General features: G+C 43.5%; 1 pseudogene; it reads right to left on the bottom strand.

The window, feature by feature from the left end:
- Window positions 1–1,370: 1,370 nt before the first annotated feature.
- On the bottom strand, window positions 1,371–22,608 carry LOC148543096 (uncharacterized; annotated as a pseudogene).
- Window positions 22,609–23,434: the final 826 nt, after the last annotated feature.

The following is a 23,434-nucleotide window of genomic DNA, read 5'->3' as shown; positions in this document are numbered from 1 at the left end:
GCTAGTTCCCCATTCACTTAATCTTCTCTTTTTTTCTCCCTCTTTTACTCTTCTTCTTTGACAGTACTAGCCATGCTGTCTCACTTTTTCTTCTTATCTTCTGCTCTTTTTGCTGATCTCTTTATTTTTATAATTATTTTTCCTTTAAAAATGTAAAATTGTATCCCACAGTTTTGTTCTTAACACTGAATTATGTTCTTGTGTATTCATATTGCTATGTTCAGTGAAGCTTGTCTGTCTTTTTGTAGACATACTTCGAGGCATTTTGTGTGGATCTTTTAATAAATATATCTTTAAAAAAAAAAAGAATTAGTCCAGGGGAAACCCAAGAGGGTTGGTCGATTGGCATACTAAGTGGCCCATCTAGCATGATTATTGTGTCCATTGAAACATTACTGCTCTACGTCAGGATTCTAGACCATGTAAAGTTCTTTTATGGGCCAGGGGCTGTCAGTTAAAGCAAGGACACAGTTACACTCAATAGGCAAAATACTATATTGCCCTCTCCCAAACATACCAGGAGTAATAAAAGTTTTTGGTGCAGACTTGGAAGCTTTGTGCAGCTCTTGACATTGGAATCGTTGGTTGAAATGATCGCCATAAATTCTGCCAATGATCCTTTGACAATTTTATTTTGCACTTACAACTAGGCTACTCTCTAAAATGGCAAATATTATATAGGTTGTGGGCTTTATTGCTACATTATATTTGATGTTTTACTGTAACATTTTTATTTATAGATTTTAACCACTTGCATGGCAGCAGAACTCAGAGACTTAGAGCCTGGTTCAGAGATGTACATTAATGCAATCACAGCTGTGATTTCACACTGAACACAGCTGCAAAATATGACTACTTTCCGTTGAGTGCTTAGAGACACCCACTGAGAGCATCTCACATCCAGAGCTGGTACGAACCAATTTGGTGCCCTAGGAAACATTTGGCTGGTGCCCCCTAGCAGATAATTTCACCACCAAGGTTAACGTTGCATTCAATATGAAACTTTGCACTCCATTGAATTCCTTAGTATTTCCTTTCAAACCCAACCAATTTGAATAAATTTAATGGAGATTAACACTACTGTTCTCCCCTCACAACACTCCAGGCTCTCCCCTCAAAGGACGCCTTCTATGTCTTAAGGTGGTGTAGCAAGGTCGGGGAACTGGTACCATCTCCTGGGGTAGATGGCACTGCTCAGCAGCTGAGAAATCACACAAAGTCCACTGGTCTGGTGCAACTGATCTCCGCCAGTTTTATTAGGCAAACAAAAATAAACAGAAATAAACACCTTGCCGTCTGGCACTAACTATACAGAAGTGATCCTAGCTCACTAATAAAAAAAGTATTAGAAGGGTTTTTTCAGGTTTAATTTACCTGCTTCCATCAACCTGATTCTCACACAGAGACACAAAAGTCTGTCCTTTTCCCAGGCAGTGTCTCTCTATAATGATCAGCCTCACAGCACTAAAAAACAGCCACACAGCTGAAAACCGTAATTAGCCTCCTGTGAAGCTAATAACCCAAAACACTCCTAACACAAACACCTTCCTGAGGTTTCAAAAGACATAGGTAAGGAATCTAGGGCAAATATACCTGCCTTCCACTATGATGCCAGTGGCCTTGTCACACATCCCCCTCCCCTGTTTTGACCCAGGGGGCAGAACACTTGCACCCCCAAACAAAAGATGCGGGACAATGCATCTGCATTAGCCAGTTGGGATCCAGGCCTATGTTCCAGATTAAATGTAAATTCCTGCAAATCATCTTGTAACCCTGGCATTTTGGCCTCGCTTTACTGACATCCATTTTAATGGGGCATGATCCGTTACAAGGTTATACCATCGGCCCAAGAGGTAATCCTCAAAGTCTCCAATGCCCACTTAATGGCCAATGCCTCTTTTTCAACAACAGAGTACCTTTTTTCATGGTCATTGAGTTTTCTGCTCAGATAAACAATGGGGTGCTCCTCCCCATACCTACTTTGGGACAACACTGCTCTTACGCCAACCTCTGTGGCATCCATCTGAACCACAAACTCTTGACAAAAGTCTGGTGTTACCAACACCGGTAGTGAAAACAAAGACACTTTCAATGCCTGAAACACTTCTTCAGCCTCAGGGCACCAAGTTAGACTGTTTCCGTTTTGTAAGGTCTGTTAGTGGCACCGCTGTGGTGGCAAAATTTGGGATAAACCATCTGTAGTACCCAGTGATCTCTAAAAAAGCTCTAACTTGTTTTTTGTTTACGGGATGGGGCCAGTTTTGTATGGCTTCAATTTTGTTTGACTGGGGCTTAATCAAGCCTCTCCCTTTGGTGTACCCCAAGTATTGAACCTCTTCCATTGCAAGGCAACATTTCTTAGGTTTGGCTGTCAGGCCGGCCTTCCTTATTGAGTCCAGAACCGCCTGTACTCTGACTAAGTGAAATTCCCAGTCTGGACTGTGGATTACCACATCGTCCAGATAGGCTGCTGCATTCTGTCTGTGGGGTTTCAAAATTCTATCCATTGTACGTTGGAAGGTTGCTGGGGCCCCATGCAACCCAAAAGGCAACATCCTATACTGGAATAGCCCTTATGGAACAGAAAAGGCTGTTTTTTCTTTCGCCCTATCAGTTAATGGTATTTGCCAATAACCCTTTGTCACGTCAAGTGTGGTGAGATATGTGGCTGCCCCTAGCCTCTCTATCAACTCATCCACATGTGGCATGGGATACGCATCAAATTTGGAAACTGCATTTAACTTACAAAAATCGTTACAGAAGCGCAGGCTGCCATCAGGCTTCGGAATCAGAACTATGGGACTGGACCACTCACTATTAGACTCCTTGATGACACCAAGTTCTAGCATATTCTTAACCTCTTTAGAGACAGCCTCACACTGTGCTTCAGGAATTCTATATGACTTTAGATTGACCTTAACTCCTGGCTCTGTAATGATATCATGCTTTATTATGGCCGTGCAGCCGGGCAGTACTGAAAACAAATCTATGTTCCTAATAAGCAACTCCTTAGCCTCATTCTTTTGAGTGGCTGACAGTGTTTTGAACACTTTTACTTCTGGAACCAAAGGGACTGACTCTACTGGTGGGCTTGGTTCAGCTAACAGAGCTAACCTATCTTTCCAGGGTTTGATAAGGTTAACATGTTAAATTTGTTCAGGCTTCCTCTTGCCCGGTTGGTATACTTTATAGTTAACCTCACCCACTTTCTACCTGATTTCATATGGACCTTGCCATTTAGCCAAAAACTTGCTTTCCACTGTGTGTATCAAAACAAGCACTCTGTCCCCAGGGGAAAAAGTACGTACCATGGGGCATTTCGGTTATACACTCTCTGTTGGGCTTGTTGGGCCTGCTCCATATGTTCTTTGACAATGGGCACCACAGCCGCAATCCTATCTTTCATCTGAGAGACATGTTAAAATGACACTTTTATAGGGCGTGGGTTGTCCTTCCCATGTCTCCTTAGCAACATCTAGCAATCCTCTGGGATGTCTTCCATACAACAGATCAAAAGGAGAGAACCCTGTGGAAGACTGTGGTACTTCTTGATAATGCTGATCAGACCCTTTATCCTCCACAGCTCACATACAGTGGTCAGCCACCAGTTAACACAATGCATTTTACAGCCAGAGAATTTTGGGGAAACAACAAGACCTGTGTGTTTCCAAAACCACTCTGCCTTTATTTTGGAGAGACAGATTATTTTATAGCACTCAAATTAACATAGAGACAAAGAAATCTAGTCTGCACATGTGCAACAAATTTTCTTATCTACCTAATTCAAATACATATGAATATATTTAGCATATTCCAAGCATTACATACATCGTCAGAAGATGGCAGTATTGCCTAATTTATCAATAAATGAATATTAGTACTACTATCTATAGCTATAAATCTATATGACATCTCTCAAGGGATTTATTAGCTATGTCTAGTCTTAGAGACAATAAATGATTAGTATAAGGCAGTCCCTGACAACTTACACCACTGTTCTCAATAGACCTATAGAATCTCTTATCTTTCCTTTCATATAAATCAGAATTGAATACAAAGGATGAATACACTCTACTATAGTCTTAATTGGCTAACATAAGTTATTCTATATGAATACATTCCTAAGAGCTAGAGTAGATAGATAAGGAATGAGGCCCTTCTCATGCACAATGTCTCAAACAGAATACAATTTCTTATTAGCATTTTAACACAAAATGGAGTCATGCTTTAACGTGATTCTTCACTTTAACATTCTCTAACATACATCATCCAATATGGCAACAAATAATCCCAGTTTTTCCCATCCTTGTCACACCTGCAGTTTTACTCTGTGCCAAATTTAATTTCAGTCCAGACAGACACAGACCTGCTTTCTGCAGAACTCTCAAAGCTGCTGCTGTCTTCACTTATGCGCAGACCATTAATGCCTGCATTCTCCACCACATGTAGCAAGGTCGGGAAACTGGTACCATCTCCTGGGGTAGATGGCACTGTGCAGCAGCTGAGAAATCACACAAAGTCCACTGGTCTGGTGCAACTGGTCTCTGCCAGTTTTATTAGGCAAACAAAAATAAACAGAAATGAACACCTTGCTGTCTGGCACTAACTATACAGATGTAATACTAGCTCACTAATAAACCAAGTATTAGAAGGGTTTTTTAAGTTTTAATTTACCTGCTTCCATCAACCTGATTCTCACACAGAGACACGAAAGGCTGTCCTTTCCCCAGACAGTGTCTCTCTATAATGATCAGCCTCACAGCACTAAAAAACAGCCACACAGCTGAAAACCGTAATTAGAATCCTGTGAAGCTAATAACCCAAAAAACTCCTAACACAAACACCTTCCTGAGGTTTCAAAAGACATAGGTCAGGAATCTAGGGCAAATATACCTGCCTTCCACTATGATGCCAGTGACCTTGTCACAGTGGGTACTAGAGATGTGTGCCGACCCTCACGTTTTGGTTTTGGATATGTATTTCCCCTGGTTTTGGATCTGGATTGGTTTTGCCAAAACCTCACCTGTTTTGTTTTCATTTTTTTGGTGTTGTATCTGGATTTTTTCTTAAAAAATCAAAAAAACTGCTAAAATCACATAAAATGGGCCTTTTTTTGTTCCTACAATATTAATAACCTCAATAACATTTATTTCCACTCATTTCCAGACAATTTTGACCACCTCACTGGTCACAATATTGATTTTTTTCATCTAGTTAAAGGGCCAAAAGGTTACATCCAGCTTGCTGGCTCAAAACTGATTGATATAATTATTAAAGGAGTTGAGGACTGTGCAAAGATGATGGTTGGGATACCCTTGAGGATTGAAGAATTGATAGTTGGTGCAGCCCCTGGCTGTAAAATTGATAATAAATTAATTTAAAAACAATTCAATGGGTGCAGCCCCTGGCTGAATAATTAATAAAACGCCCCTGTAATTTTTTTAAAATGTTGCACCACCAAATTGTGTGAGCAAAACATGGGACATGTTGGAATTTGCCCACATGTAATGCTCTCACAATATTGGTGGCATTGTCCGAAATCACAAATCCCGAGGAGAGTCCAAGTGGGGTAAGCCATTTAGCAATGATTTCTCTGAGCTTTTCTAAGAGGTTCTCAGTGGTATGCCTCTTAGTGAAACCTGTTATACAAAGAGTAGCCTGCCTCTGTATCAGCTGTCTTTTGGTAGATGTTGCTGCTGCTGTTGCTATTTAAGGCAATACACCTACCCAGTGGGCTGTCACAGTCATGTAACCCTTAGTTTGCCCTGTCCCACTTGTCCACATATCAGTTGTCAAGTGGACAGTGGGTACAACGGCATTTCTGAGGACATTACTATGTTTTTTTTTAATGTCCTTGTATAGACTTGGAATTGCTGTTCTAGCGAAGTGGAATCTAGAAGAGATCTGGTAGCGATGTCACAGGACCTCAATTAACTGTTGAAAACCCACTGCAGTAATGACAGATACTGGACGCACATCTAATACCAGCATAGCTGTTATGGCGTCAGTAATCCGCTGTGCAACTGGGTGATTGCTGTCATACTTGTTTGCCCTTGCAAACGTTTGTTTGACAGTTAATTGTTTTTTGGAAGATACGCTACAAGTAGTCTTCCGCCTGGTCCCCTTCTGGGATGAAGATCCACTCACAGCAACAGCAGCAGCAACAGGCGTAGTCATCAAGGATCCTTCTGAGGAATCATGGATAGGAGAGGAGTCAATCATGCTTCAAATAACAACATTGGCTGCAGCAGGACTACTCACGATGACAAATGAGGATGTTGATGATGCAGGTGTTGGAGATCGAAGGCGCTTGGATCCCACAGAGAGGCAGCATGTAGGTGACACTGGACTTGTTACGTTTTGAGTTTTGGAATTTGGCGACATGCACTTTGATATTTGATGAATGCACTCCAAGTGACGTAACAAGGAGGAGGTTCCTAGGTGGTTTAAGTCCCTCCCTCTACTCACTCTTGCTTTGCAATGATTACATATGGCTTGACAACTGTTGTCTGGAAAAAAATCCACTTCTCACGTGTGGAATTATTTCCACCCCAGGAAATAATTCCACACGTGAGAAGTGGATTTTTTGGTCTTTTGCCCCGGCATGACTACAATGGGCTTTGGCTTTTTCAATCCACGGGCAACAGCTGTTGCCTCACTTACACAAAAGACATCCTCGGCATCAACATCCTCATCACCAACATCTTGATCATCAACATCCTCATCACCAACATCTTCATCATCCTTAGCGCCTTCAACTACCAAAATATCCTCCTCCTCCATGTGCAATTCCACAGAAGCATCCTCACTGACTACATCTGCAAGATGTTGACTGCCCTTCCCCACATTTACAGAGGGCACACAAATGTTGGAACTTGGAGGATCCTCCAGTACACTAGTATTTAGGTCTGGCTCACAAATGGCAACCGCGGACACACTTGCACTCTCCTTGGGGATTTGTGATTTCGATTTCTCAGGGCACACAGTTGGTTTTTCTGGAGCTGTCTTAGGCCCTCATTCAGAGCCGTACGCTCTGAGCAGAGCGCACGCTCTGAATGGAGCATCCTCCTGGACGCTCGTATAGCTGTGGGTCACCACCCACAGCCTATACGAGCGTGCAGTTTGATGGCCGCGATGGTCGTGACCATCGCGACCATCGAAATTGCGAGCCGGAGCCTGCGGTTGAGGTTTTCAACCGCAAGCTCCGGAGTGATTTTGGCTCTATCAGAGCCAAAATCACTCCCACTGACATCACTAGTGATGTCAGTGGGCCGGCTTTTGACGGAAGGCGTTCCCGTGGGAACGCCCCCGTCAGGGAGGCACGCCCCCGGAACGCCTACCAAAGGGGGCGTGCTTTCAATCAACATTGACAGCACGCCCCCTTTGATCGGACACAACGAGCGAAGGACTTTCCTTCGCTCATCGCGTCTGGCGCATGCGCACGACGGAGCTCCCTCCATCGTGCGCATGCTCAGTCCATAACATCGACCCACTTGCAAGCGGACAGCCGCTCGCGAGTGGGTCTGAATCAGGCCCTTAATCATCTTAACAACTTTAAATGGTTAATGGTACCACCACCACTACTACTACAAGCAGCAGGGCTATCAGAATCAGAACCAGCAATCATCATAAATAAAGGCCAATGCCTTATCCTTTCCTTGCCACATCGTGTAGTGAATGGCATATTGCCAATTTTTTGTTTATCTAAAGGCAAATTTCCTTTCAATTTTTTTTCTTAACTTCAGTAAAAGAACCTTTACCATATCGCTGGTGGGACTTAAGCCCTGGGGCATGGGCCTTCATAGAGGATGAGGAAGTTGACGGCCTTGCACTGCTGGTGGCAGCTAAAACATGTGGTTCTTGGCCTTGCTCTCCTGTCATGTGACAGCCCTCCATATTTTCTGCAGTCTTGAAGCAGTGTCACAAGCACCAATAATATAGCCAAGGTGTGGTTACAAAGTTCACACAAGTGCAGTCGTGCACACACAGAAAAAAAATTGACAGAAAATACACTATGTTTTATTTATTTTGCCAGTCCACAACTTGGACCCAGAGCACAGATTGATGACGACTGGAGTCGGGCAGCACTAGGTTGCCTTGCTGACTTGCTGTATCTTGTGCTGCTAAGCCCAACACGCACACACACAGACAAATATTAGATAAAAAAGGACACTTTTTAAAAAAAAAATTCAGGTCCAGAACTTGGGCCCAGAGCACAGATTGATGACGACTGGAGTCGGGCAGCACTAGGTTGCGTTTCTGACTTGCTGTATCTTGTGCAGCTAAGCCTAACACACACACACATACAGAAATATATTAGACAAAAAAGGATACTTTTTTATTTTTTTTCGCATCCAGGTCTTGGCCCATAGCACAAATATTAGACAAACAAAGACACTCTTTAAAAAAAAAAATTTGCGTCCAGAACTTGGGCCCAGAGCACAGATTGATGACGACTGTAGTCAGTCAGCACTAGGTTGCGTTGCTGACTTGGTGTATCTTGTGTGGCTAAGCCTAATATGCACACACACACAGACAAATATTAGACAAAAAAAGATACTTTTTAAAAATGTTTTCAAGTCCAGAACTTGGGCCCAGAGCACAGATTGATGACGACTGGAGTCGGGCAGCACTAGGTTGCGTTTCTGACTTGCTGTGTCTTGTGCGGTTAAGCCTAACACACACACACACACACACACACACAGAGACAAATATTAGACAAGAAAAGACACTTTTTAAAAAAATGTTTCATGTCCAGAACTTGGGCTCAGAGCACAGATTGATGATGACTGGAGTCGGGCAGCACTAGGTTGCATTGCTGACTTGCTGTATCTTGTGCGGCTAAGCCTAACACACACACACACAGACAAATATTAGTCGAAAAAAACACTTTTTAAATTTTTTTTCAGGTCCAGTACTTGGGCCCAGAGCACAGATTGATGACGACTGGAGTCGGGCAGCACTAGGTTGCATTGCTGGCTTGCTGTATCTTGTGCGGCTAAGCCTAACACACACACACACAGACAAATATTAGACAAAAAAAGATACTTTTTAAAAAAAAAATTCAGGTCCAGAACTTGGGCCCAGAGCACAGATTGATGACGACTGGAGTCGGGCAGCACTAGGTTGCATTTCTGACTTGCTGTATCTTGTGCGGCTAAGCCTATCATGCACACACACAGAAAAATATTAGACAAAAAAAGACTTTTTTTTTGTTTTTTGTTTTCGCGTACAGATATTGGGCCCAGAGTACAGATTGATGATGACTGGAGTCGGGCAGCACTAGGTTGCATTGCTGATTTGCTGTATCTTGTGTGGCTAAGCCTAACACGCACACACACACACACAGACAAATATTAGACAAGAGAAGACACTTTTTATTTTTTTTTTAGGTCCAGAACTTGGGCCCAGAGCACAGATTGATGACGACTGGAGTCGGGCAGCACTAGGTTGCGTTTCTGACTTGCTGTATCTTGTGCAGCTAAGCCTAACACACACACACATACAGAAAAATATTAGACAAAAAAGGATGCTTTTTTATTTTTTTTCGCATCCAGATCTTGGCCCATAGCACAAATATTAGACAAACAAAGACACTCTTTAAAAAAAAAAATTTGCGTCCAGAACTTGGGCCCAGAGCACAGATTGATGACGACTGGATTCAGTCAGCACTTGGTTGTGTTGCTGACTTGGTGTATCTTGTGTGGCTTAGCCTAATATGCACACACACACAGACAAATATTAGACAAAAAAAGATACTTTTTAAAAATGTTTTCAAGTCCAGAACTTGGGCCCAGAGCACAGATTGATGACGACTGGAGTCAGTCAGCACTAGGTTGCGTTTCTGACTTGCTGTGTCTTGTGCGGTTAAGCCTAACACACACACACACACAGAGACAAATATTAGACAAGAAAAGACACTTTTTAAAAAAATGTTTCATGTCCAGAACTTGGGCTCAGAGCACAGATTGATGACGACTGGAGTCGGGCAGCACTAGGTTACATTGCTGACTTGCTGTATCTTGTGTGGCTAAGCCTAACACACACACACACACAGACAAATATTAGTCGAAAAAAACACTTTTTAAATTTTTTTTCATGTCCAGTACTTGGGCCCAGAGCACAGATTGATGATGACTGGAGTCAGGCAGCACTAGGTTGCATTGCTGACTTGCTGTATCTTGTGCGGCTAAGCCTAACACACACACACACACACAGACAAATATTAGTCGAAAAAAACACTTTTTAAATTTTTTTTCAGGTCCAGTACTTGGGCCCAGAGCACAGATTGATGACAACTGGAGTCGGGCAGCACTAGGTTGCGTTGCTGACTTGCCGTATCTTGTGCGGCTAAGCCTGATATGCTCACACACACAGACAAATATTAGACAAAAAAAGATACTTTTTAAAAAAAAAATTCAGGTCGAGAACTTGGGCCCAGAGCACAGATTGATGACGACTGGAGTCGGGCAGCACTAGGTTGCGTTTCTGACTTGCTGTATCTTGTGCGGCTAAGCCTATCATGCACACACACATAGAAAAATATTAGACAAAAAAAGACACTTTTTTTTAGTTTTTTGTTTTCGCGTACAGATATTGGGCCCAGAGCACAGATTGATGATGACTGGAGTCGGGCAGCACTAGGTTGCATTGCTGACTTGCTGTATCTTGTGCGGCTAAGCCTAACACGCACACACACACACAGACAAATATTAGACAAGAGAAGACACTTTTTATTTTTTTTTTAGGTCCAGAACTTTGGCCCAGAACACAGATTGATGACGACTGGAGTCGGGCAGCACTAGGTTGCGTTTCTAACTTGCTGTATCTTGTGCAGCTAAGCCTAACACACACACACAGAAAAATATTAGACAAAAAAGGATACTTTTTTATTTTTTTTTCGCATCCAGATCTTGGCCCATAGCACAAATATTAGACAAAGACACTCTTTAAAAAAAAAAAATTGCATCCAGAACTTGGGCCCAGAGCACAGATTGATGACGACTGTAGTCAGGCAGCACTAGGTTGCGTTGCTGTATTTTTTGCGGCTAAGCCTAACAGGCACACACAGAAAAAAAATAAAAAGACAATTTTTTTTTTTCGGGTCCAGAACTTGGGCCCAGATGGACGCAGTAGACAGCACAACACCAGCCCAGATGGATCAGCACCAGCCCAGATGGATCAGCACCAGCCCAGATGAACGCATCAGACAGCACAGCACCAGCCCAGATGGATCAGCAACTGCACCAGCCCAGATGGACACAGCAGACAGCACAGCACCAGCCCAGATGGATCAGCACCAGCCCAGATGGATGCATCAGACAGCACAGCACCAGCCCAGATGGATCAGCAACAGCACCAGCCCAGATAGACACAGCAGACTGCACAGCATCAGCCCAGATGGATCAGCAACAGCACCAGCCCAGATGGACACAGCAGACTGCACAGCATCAGCCCAGATGGATCAGCAACAGCACCAGCCCAGATGGACACAGCAGACAGCACAGCACCAGCCCAGATGGATCAGCACTAGCCCAGATGAACACATCAGACAGCACAGCACCAGCCCAGATAGATCAGCAACTGCACCAGCCCAGATGGACACAGCAGACAGCACAGCACCAGCCCAGATGGATCAGCACCAGCCCAGATGGATGCAGCAGACATCACAGCACCAGCCCAGATGGATCAGCAACAGCACCAGCCCAGATGGACACAGCAGACAGCACAGCACCAGCCCAGATGGATCAGCAACAGCACCAGCCCAGATGGACACAGCAGACAGCACAGCACCAGCCCAGATGGATCAGCACCAGCCCAGATGGATGCAGCAGACAGCACAGCACCAGCCCAGATGAATCAGCAACAGCACCAGCCCAGATGGACACAGCAGACTGCACAGCATCAGCCCAGATGGATCAGCACTAGCGCAGATGGATGCAGCAGACAGCACAGCACCAGCCCAGATAGATCAGCAGCAGCACCAGCCCAGATGGACACAGCAGACACCACAGCAGTGACAGCACCAGATGGATCAGCAGCGCATCAGCCCAGGACACAGAAGACAGCACAGCGACAGCACAGCACCAGCACAGGTAAGTACCTCCCAGCCCTACACTACCCACCCTCCCTTTTCAGTCTCCACAGCCGGAGTGAAATGGCGACCACCGCGTGGTCCCTTATATATAGAGACGAAAGCTCGCGAGCCGCAAGATTTTGTCTCTATGGTTTTGCCTCGGTTTGAGATCCGGGTGGGTTCAGATCTCTGAGATGCAAACCCGCTCATCTCTAGTGGGTACACACCTGACAGATATATCTGCAGATCGAGTGATACATATACACTATTCATACAAACTGAATGACCATCATCTGCATGCTGCAGCCGGGGGGGTAGGGGGCGTGGCCTAATCATGGAAGTGACCACACCCCCTTTGAGAGAGAAAAAAATCATTTGCGGCGCTGAGGAGGGGGGCACTGTGTGATCGCTCCCCCTTTGGCATATGAAACTGCTCGGGCTGCTGCTTTCACAGCCTGGGACAGTCTCCCAGTGCAGCCCAGCACACAGGTGCGTGTACTGGGCTGCTGTAGATGGGAAGCTGTGCCGGACCCAGGTAAGTAGTACCCGCTCACGGCTCCCCCCCCTTTCTGCACCCCTGTGTACGGGCAATCGGCTGATCGCCCATTCACACTTGCCGATGGACAGATATGTCTGCAGACATATCTGTTCATTGGCTGTGCAGCACAGCCAATGCGATATGTCAGTGAACGACACTTCAGCTTTAGAGACGGCAGAGTGATCGCACGCCGGTGTAATGACGGCCACTTTTCTTTCTTAGAACACGTCATCTCCAGGAAGTGTATGATTAATCAGTAACATAGTGAGCCATCGGAGCTGCTCGCAGCCCTTGAGGTAGACCCTACCCCACCGCAAGCACTGCGTTCATTGCAGACTGAAATACAACCAGGTGACATGTATGATGACGCTTCCATGCTAATTATGCATGCCCAAAGAACGCCATTTTGACTCTCAGACATGCCTGCGTACGTTCATCCACTCCCCTTTTTTCCAGAACCTTCACCTGTTACCACCCACAAACGGCACTATCTGTCACTCAAAGTAGTGTTCAGTCTTTGTACTATGAGCACACGATACACGATCGCAGTGACTGGCTCGCGCTCGAGCACTGCAACTCATATGCATGCGCAGATGGGTGACTATCGGCCATAGCGTGTGATCGTGGCTTAGTGACCGGGTCTGAATCAGGCCCTCAATACTACTAATATATGAGACTGCTTGGGTGCTAGACATTTTTTTTTTTTAAACAAATTTTTATTGACAGATTGACAAAGAAAACAAAAGAACATTGTCAGGTACACAAATTTGATACAAAAAATGATCCAGTAGCATGCAGGCAGATGTACACAAGGTATATAGCAAAAAAGTATATTTTAATTTTGGGATGAAATGATGTTCTGTGCAAGATTTTCTAGTGCATTTCAGTGTAGAAGGATGAAGACAAAAATTTTGTGAGTTTTGTATAGGCCTCTAGAACACTTTTCATAGAAATGTCAGGGAAGTCTATTGTCCATTTTAGTAATCCTGTTGAGCCAGTTTTTTCTATATTAATAATGGGACATGAGTGTGCATAAATGTATGAGGTGGAGGAGGTCTTTAGGTTTAAAGAGTAATATTCTATCCAGGGTGCAAAGTTGATCTAAACTTAAACCCTGTGATATTTTTTGGGCATAACTCACCGCTTGTAAGAAGCGAAATAGTGGTATTAGAAGATGAGGAAATTTATCTTGTAGCTGTGAGGAAGAAATAGGTGATAAATTATCGATATTTAAAAACTGATAGACATAGCATAATCCTGCAGCATGCCACACCTCAAAGATTGATGAGGTTGCATTTAGTATAAAATTTGGGTTACCCCACAATGCTAAGAATGAGGAGTTTATTTTTGATACCTTCTATCACAGACTGAGGAACTTGGAGTTGTGTACCCGAACTGGTTTGTAAGACAGAGACACGTGAACTAGTAGGTAGTTTGAAACTGGACGGCTTAATGTAGTTTCTGCTCATACAGTAATAGAGTCTGTGATATAAGTTCATATAATAAAGTCTTCTTTGCAGGGATAACGCAACTGGAAGATACTGAATAGGACTATAGGACAAAGTCTCTGGATAGTCACTGAACTCAGAAAAGGAACTGTAGGAAGAAACTATAGACTGGAACTAAATGAACTTGAAGAACTTAGAATTTGACACCGGACTGGAGTAACATGGATTGAACTTGAAGAACTTGGAATTTAACTCCGGACTGGAGTAACGTGAAATGTACTTGAAGAACTTGGAATTTGACTCCGGACTGGAGTAACGTGGATTGAACTCGAGGAACTTGCAATATGACTCCTGACTGGAGTAACGTGGATTGAACTTGAGGAGCTTGGAATATGACTCCGGACTAGAGTAACATGGAATGAACTTTGAAGAACTTGGAATATGACTCCGGGCTTGAGTAACATGGAATGAACTTTAAAGAACTAGGAAAATGACTCCGGACTGGAGTAACATGGAATGAACTCTGAAGAACTTGGAATATGACTCCGGACTGGAGTAACATGGAATGAACTTTGAAGAACTTGGAATATGACTCCGGGCTGGAGTAACATGGAATGAACTGTGAAGAACTTGGAATATGACTCCGGACTGGAGTAACGTGGAATGAACTTTGAAGAACTTGGAATATGACTCCGGGCTGGAGTAACATGGAATGAACTTTAAAGAACTTGGAATATGACTCCTGACTGGAGTAACGTGGAATGAACTTTGAAGAACTTGGAATATGACTCTGGGCTGGAGTAAAGTGGAATGAACTTTGAAGAACTTGAAATATGACTCCGGGCTGGAGTAACGTGGAAACACACCAGGAACTTAGGAACATAGGTTAAGATCTGAGAACAGCCTGGGAAGCATAGGTTTCACACCGGGAGCTCAGGAACATAAGTCATGCAGCAGCAATGGACATTGTTTCACTGGCAACCAGCATGTGTTACAGGAAGGTCTTTTATACCATCAGGCTGAAGTGGATTGGCTGAAGCAACTTGACTGCTGCTGACTGGATGCACGAGCACCTCCTCACCTGGCCCAAGATGGCTCCACCCATGTTCTGGAAAACTTGGATGATGGTGCACTATGCGCGCATGGATCTGCGGAAGAGGGACACAGGCAACAGTGGGGATGCTGTAGATGATCCTCAAGTGGAGGCCCCGCATCGGGAATCACTGGAACAGCAGGCCGATGGCTCAGCGGGCAGCGATGGCACAGACGTATGGGAAGATGCAGGGGTCTGGGCCGGAGGTTTCTAGCACGGTTTGTGACACCTTCAGACTAGATCTAATTAATCTCCACGCCATGCATGTGGACTGTATTAGGATATTTTCATCGAGGCTGGGATAGATAATGTGGGGGTGTGCAACAATGAGGTCAAATTACAATCAGGGATAAAGGCCTGTTCTATATGTCGCTTCATATAAACATCCAAGCCACCTACCCAATCAAGTGTACTCTATAGTTTGCAGCCAAAGCATATGTGTGGAGACATGGCAAATGAATACCTCCCAGGTTCTGTATTTGTTGTAATTTAAACAACATTTTGGATGGTATTATCGGAAGCATTTGTAAAACAGAGAAATCTAGGAAAGCAAATCATTTTGTATAAATGACATCTGCCCAAGTAAGACAGAGGAAGATGTGACCATCTATTAAAATCTGAAAAAGTCTGCTATAGGAGGGGGGGGAATTAGTATCATATAGTTTAGTAGGATGTAGTGATATCTTAATTCCTAAATAAGTGATGCAATCATCAGTAGCCAATTTGAAGGGAAATTCATCTTCCCAGCCTAATTTCACCTCAGGGAAAAAAGACAAAGCTACAGTTTTTGTACAATTAATTTTAAATCCAGATATCAGTTCAAAAGAATCAAGTAAATCCATCAAATATGGTATCGATAGATGTGAATCCACAAAGTATAGCAAGAGGTCATCAGCAAATGCAGAACATTTGATCTCCATTTGTGCTAGCTTAATGCCCTACCATCTAGTTTCAGTAAAAAAAGATTTAATAAGGGGGTCCAGTACCAAGTTAAATAATAACGGCAAGATGGGCAACCCTGTCTCGTACCACAGGAAAGAGTAAAGGGTTGAGTATTTAAAGTGTCGTCAGTATGAATGCCATTCAGTTGCTAATTTGCTTTCCAGTCTAATCGTGTGTACAGCCAATACATACGCATGCGCACTGGTCCCAGTATACAGTCATTCAGTTCTGAAGTCTGTGGTCGCAAAGTAGATGTCTGTACACTGAAGCCAGTACACAAGCCTATACATGGTACAGGTTACAGAGATAACAAAGGGACAAGTTGGCAGGTTTTCATTGGTTCTTGCTTCTGGTCAATCTGGTCATTTGTCAGTTCATACAGTGTCATCTGGGGTATGGATCAGTTCTCCAACAGTCTCTATTGTGCGTTTTCCTGCCGAAGAACTGGTTAAAACTGGCTACAACACTACATACAAGAAATAGCTTTCTACTCAATAACTCCCTATCATCCATAACTAGTGGACGCATGATGCGACTTCTTTGCCGATAGAAAGGGATGTCTGCAAATAACCAGGGATTTAGTATGATACCAAACATGACATGTCCACTGTATTCTGAACCTTAGATCTCTTTTAAGTACATCTTACATCTTAATTATTAGCTAACAATACCTTTAATAACTCTGATTATTATCTATGATGTGTGGGAACCATTTTATATGTATGTGTTCGCATATGTGCATCTGTGTATGTGTGTATATGTGAATACATGTGTGCGTTCGCATATGTGTGCATTGGATTGCACCGATGCAAAGTAGCATCCTAATAACACGCCATCAGACTATAGATGACTATATCATCAGATAATAATTGTAAAGCGATCATACCCAATTATTTGACTTTGACAGTCCACCCTTTGATAGCAAACATAACACTATCATATTCTATTCTTAACCTACAGTCAGGTGCATAAATATTGGGACATTGACAGAATTTTCATATTTTGGCCTCTATTCACCACCACAATGGCTTTGAAATGAAACAAACAAGATGTGCTTTAACTGCAGACTTTCAGATTTAATTTGAGGGTAATTACATCCAAATCAGGTGAACGGTGTAGGAATTACAATGGTTTCTATATGTGCCTCCCACTTTTTAAGGGACCAAAAGTAATGGGACAAACTAAACAATCCTAAATCTAACTTTCACTTTTTAATACTTTGTTGCAAATCCTTTGCAGGCAATTACAGCCTGAAGTCTGGAATGCATAGACATCACCAGACACTGGGTTTCATCCCTGGTGATGCTCTGCCAGGCCTCTACTGCAAATGTCTTCAGTTTCTGCTTGTTCTTGGGGCATTTTCCTTTAAGTTTTGTCTTCATCAAGTGAAATGCATGCTCAATCAGATTCAGGTCAGGGGATAGACTGTCACAATTGGTGTCTGCGAGTTACCTGTCTCAGGTGGTGATCGGGTTTCAACGGAGGATGGCATGACTGGAACCACAGATGATGTAGATGAATAGCTCTTTTATTATAAGAAGTGGGTAGCAGTGAGAACTGCCTTTGGTGTTGAGTGACTGGAACTGGAAACTTGAGACGTTGGAATGTGACCAGAAGGAACTTGGAGGGACCGGACTGGGACCGGCAGGTAGGCTGACTGAGCTGGTCGGGTTACTAGTAGATGGGCTTGCAGATGGATGGTAGCGTGGAAGCTACTTGTTGTGGCTTGGGAAGCCGTGGGTAGACGTTGGTAGCTGGGTGGCTACGTGGAGCGGCTGGATAGCCGTGGGTAAACGCTGGTATCTGGGTAGCTACGTGGAGCGGCAGGATAGCCGTGGGTGGACGCCGGTATCTGGGTGGCTACGTGGAGCGGCCGGTTAGCCGTGGGTAGACGCTGGTAGCTGGGTGGCTACGTGGATAGAACTGATGAGCTTGGAACTTGACTGGACTGGAACAATGTGGACTGAACTGGAATAACGTGACAATGGCTGAAGGGAAATCAGGTAATGCTGAGACGAGGGTTAAACAGGGTGATCCAGAAATGCTGTGACAAGGTTGGAACTCAGGTGCAGGCTGGATAGGATAATTGGGAATGACAGGTTTCAGGAAGGAATGGGTAGGTTTGGGAATTTTAGGTTCAGGGAGGGAGTAGGTTGGTAAAAGGAGCAGGAGTTGATCCACAGCAGTAAGCAAGGCAGAGTGACATGATGCAGGTTTACAGAGTGCCAGGGATCAACCAGGAGTAGGACTAGCAGCAGAGCACAGGCCAGGTATTGCTGTAACAGGACGACTGGATGCCAGGTATTACTGTAGCAGGTTTTCGGGATGCACCAGGGGTTGCTGTCAGCAGATTTACTGGATTGCCAGGTTTAGCTGTAGCAGGTTTTCTGGAAGCACCGGGGGTTGCTGCCAGCAGATTTACTGGATTGCCAGGTACAGCTGTAACAGTTTCAGGGATATACTTGAATGCAGAAACAGCATGAACCATACACCACGGGAAGATGAGATGTTCAGGCCCAGAATGCTATCAGGAGAGGATATATATACCATGGGTCTGGCAGCAATTGGTGGATATGGACAGTTGGTCTGGTAGTAGCATTGTGAGTGGTGGAAGGCACAACATGCAGAGGGAGTATTCATCTCTGCAGCTCTGAGAATCAGAAACACACCTGTGATTCCAATCAGGGCTAACAGTGCTCACAGACAGAGGAGAGGCCAGGTGCAATAATTAATCAGAGCAAATCCTCCAGGCAAATTACACACACAGGCCCTGATTCAGAGCCGGACGCTTTGACCAGAGCGCTCGCTCTGAATCAGGGCCCACCTCCATTAAAATGGAGCATCCTCCTGGACGCTCATATAGCTGTGGGTCACCACCCACAGCATATACGAGCGTCCAACAAGATAGTCGCGATGGTCTTGACCATCGCGACCTTCGGACTTGCGAGAGAAACCCTGTGGTCGGGTTTCTCAACCGCAAGGCCAGGAGTGATTTTGGCTCTATCAGAGCCAAAATCACTCCCACTGACATCACTAGTTATGTCAGTGGGGCCGGCTTCAGACGTTAGGCATTCCCATAGGAATGCCTCCGTCTGGCAGGCACGCCCCCGGAACGCCCACCAAAGGGGGCGTGCTGTCAATCAACATCGACAGCACGCCCCCTTTGGTGCGAGACCCGGAGCGATGGAAAGTCCTTCGCTCGCCAGGTCTCGCGCATGCACACGACGGAGCTCCCTCCGTCGTGCACATGCGCAGTGGGGAACATCGACCCACTTGCGAGCGGACTGCCGCTCGTGAGTGGGTCTGAATGACCCCCACAGATCCATGGGGGAGCTGACAGGGGTAAGTCCCAAGGCAAAAGGGTGACAACTAGAGAGGGTCGTGACATAGACTTGGCCATTGCATAACATTCCACTTTTTAGCCTTAAAAAACTTTTTGGTTGCTTTTGCAGTATGCTTCGGGTCATTGTCGATCTGCACTGTGAAGCGCCGTCCAATGAGTTCTGAAGCATTTGACTGAATATGAGCATATAATATTGCCTGAAACACTTCAGAATTCATTCTTCTGCTTTTGTCAGCAGTCACATCATCAATAAATACAAGGGAACCAGTTCCATGCCCATGCCATGACACTACCACCACCATGCTTCACTGATGAGGTGGTATGTTTTGGATCATGAGCAGTTCCTTTCATTCTCCATACTCTTCTCTTCCCATCACTCTGGTACAAGTTGATCTTTGTCTCATCTGTCCATAGGATGTTGTTTCAGAACTCTAATGGCTTTTTTAGATGTTGTTTGGCAAACTCTAATCTGGTCTTCATGTTTTTGTGGCTCACCAATGGTTTACATCTTGTTGTGAACCCTCTATATTCACTCTTGTGAAGTCTTGTCTTGATTGTTGACTTTGACAAATATACACCTACCTCCTGGAGAGTGTTCTTGATTAGGCCAACTGTTGTGAAGGGGTTTTTCTTCACCAGGGAAATAATTCTTCTGTCATCCACCACAGTTGTTTTCCGTGGTCTTCCAGGTCTTTTGGTGTTGCTGAGCTCTCCAGTGCATTCTTTCTTTTTAAGAATGTTCCAAACAGTTGATTTGGCCACACCTAATGTTTTTGCTATCTCTCTGATGGGTTTGTTTTGATTTTTCAGCCTAATGATGGCTTGCTTCACTGATAGTGACAGCTCTTTGGATCTCATATTGAGAGTCGACAGCAACTGATTCCAAATGCAAATGCCACACATAGAATCAACTCCAGACCTTTTACCTGCTTAATTGATAATGAAATAATGAGGGAATAGCCCACACCTGTTCATGAAATAGCTTTTGAGTTGATAGTCCCATTACTTTTGGCCCCTTAAAAAGTGGGAGGCACATATAGAAACCTTTGTAATTCCTACACCGTTCACCTGATTTGGATGTAATTACCCTCAAATTAAATCTGAAAGTCTGCAGTTAAAGCACATCTTGTTTGTTTCATTTCAAAGTCATTGTGGTGGTGAATAGATGCCAAAATATGAAAATTCTGTCAATGTCCCAATATTTATGGACCTGACTGTATTTAGTCATGCATAATAAATTATTATCTGATGTTCTATATGGTATAACACAATTTGGTCATTGAACCGTCAATAGTGCACCTCAGGAAAGGGTAAAATAACCCTTATACGCACTCAGCGGATCTATAGGGGACCACTGGTAGGATGTGGGATCTCATCTAACCTATAAAGGAAGTTTTCGGGAATTGAGACTAAATTATCTATGATGTTTAATGTAACATTTATGATACATTTTATTATACATGACTAAGCCTATTCACATTTTATTATCTGATGGTACATTCAATTTCAGGTACATTCAATTTCAGGTTCATAATGCAGTTCTTTATTGGCCTTAATACCTATACTACCACTACTCACCACCATCAAGATTTCATTTTCACTATTTACCTTGGTGGTACGTTTTCCACACTTCAACACAGTAGGAACACATCTGACACATAAACCAATTACTAAAATGACAACAAGTATAAGAATAAGGAGCTTCCCTACACTAGCAATCATTTCCTGGATCCACTGTCCTAGACCAGAGAACCATTTTATAGGGTTCAACCATGAGAACCATTCCTTTACCTCTTCCTTCATCTTATACAGTGAAGAATTATAATTCTTCTGAAATTCCCATTTCAGTTGTAGGATTTCATCCATTCTCCAGTCAATCACTTCTTTGGGGTCATTAGTATTATTGGTGATGTATGTGCAACATTTGACACCAAATTGGGTGACAAAAGTCACACAATATCCACCAGTAATAGATGTCAGGTAGTTTAACACTAGCCTATGTTGTACCAATTCCTTTTTATAAGCCTGTAGCTCCTTACCCGTATACCTGAAAGTGTCATCATACATCTCGGTGATGTTGTCTATTAATTTAGCCAGGTCTTGGATATATCTAAAATTAAAAGTTCCCTGAGTGTTCCTGGCGGGATCTAATGCTACCAAAATTTGGAAGCCAGTCGTTTCACTAATCAACTGTGTGGCTATATGTTCTTCACCAGGGATCATATTTCTTTTGTCATGATGTTCATACTGCATGTGTATGTATGGAGGTGGTGTGATTTTATGGATACCAATCATTTCGTCATATGTAAGGGTCATTACCTCTGGGATTAATTTGCCTATAAAACATAAACCCTTGGAACTCGGAGATAACCAATAATAAGCCCTTCTTCCACAAACATAGTATACATTATCTGGGAGGACATAAGGTATATTACGATCCTGCACAATATCACATAAAGTTTTGACAAAACTACCTATGCCTATTGTCCTCATCTGCTCAAGACACGTTTCAGCTTGAATAACATTTCGACAATAACCCATAGGAACTTTTCCAATAGATACCACATTTGGTCTGTTCCTATGTCATCGTCTCCAAGGTTCATCACTACTGGTGTGGTGAGCCATTGTCTGATCCAATAAGTCTGCTTCCCAATTCCCCAGTCTTTCTATGTATGATATGTTTAGACACAGCAAAGACCGATCTATGGAGTATTGGCAGAGCTTTAAAATAAGGGACCTGGTGATGTTATACTTCCCATCTAAGGACCTCCCTCCCTGTAATTCAAGGACGTCAGAGAAATTTTATGGGAATGGTACTAATCCTACATTATGTTGTCCCTGAGGCACGTGAGTGCACACCCAACATTCAGTCTGGTTTAAGACCTTACCCACTAAGGAATGGTAATCCTCTAAAGAATGCCCACCCAAATACAAAATACTCTTGGACTGGCATCGTTGGATCTATTTCTCATCAACTAGGGATCCACAGTACTCACAGATACCATATTCCTCAGACAATAGCCCCTCACACTGTCTCCGAGTTCCATGGCTAACAGATCTCTTAATAATCCCTGAACTGAGTTTGACAATGTGTTGCCCTGATCATTCTATCACTCTCTCCTCTGACTTCACTCTATCGACATCACTATCAGCCTCCCTCTCTGTCATCTGTCCTCCGTCACAGAAATAGCAGATCGTGAAACAAATAAAAATGAGAAGAACCCTGGAAAAAGAAAAAGAAACAAATCGCCTCTCCATTGCTGGGATAGTAGTCTGAACACGTCTCTGGCTCAGGTGTTTTCACTGCAGTCTCTAGTTCTCCTGGAACAGGTTCGCAATCGACAGGTCCACGTTGTCTGTCTCGACTTTGCCTTGTACCTCCTTCGGATGGTTGACTTTTTGGCAGTGAGTGGAATGGACCCAGGTATCTCTTTCTGCTACTTTCAAGGATGTGGTACTTGTCATCAACACCTGGTAAGGACTTTCCCACCGGTCTGTTAAACAACCTTAGTCTGGCATGGCTGTAATTTGTCCTTCATCCGATCCATCTGCAGTCTTCAGATATCCTGCTGTTGACTTGATTTGCTTTACATTGTTTCCTCCACTATGTGGCATCCAAGATCCTACAATGCCTTTGTTTTTCTAATTTCCAATGAAAATCCCCCAAAAATATTCCTAATATGGGAAATTCTGAATTTCCAACCTTCAAATACCCATATAACAACATAACACCCCCCCTTTTCTCCTGACAATAATCTGTATTAATTGTTGAGGAGAATCAGAGAAGTCTTGGGCTCTTTGATACACTATGACCTGCATTCCGATGTTCCAAGAAAATAGAAAGAAATGTCAGTATACATAATACAGGCATGTCAATATGTAACTAATTCCTATCTATCCTGAACATACAAACTGTTAATAGATATACCCAATTCATTTAGTAATAACAGAAAATCATCACGTGGAATCTGTTTAAATATAAGACTATTTTAAA

The sequence above is a fragment of the Taudactylus pleione genome, unplaced genomic scaffold (genome assembly GCF_031769625.1).
Source record: "Taudactylus pleione unplaced genomic scaffold, aTauple2 ptg000006l, whole genome shotgun sequence".
Taxonomy (NCBI): domain Eukaryota; kingdom Metazoa; phylum Chordata; class Amphibia; order Anura; family Myobatrachidae; genus Taudactylus; species Taudactylus pleione.
This window is presented reverse-complemented; position numbering and strand designations above follow the sequence as displayed.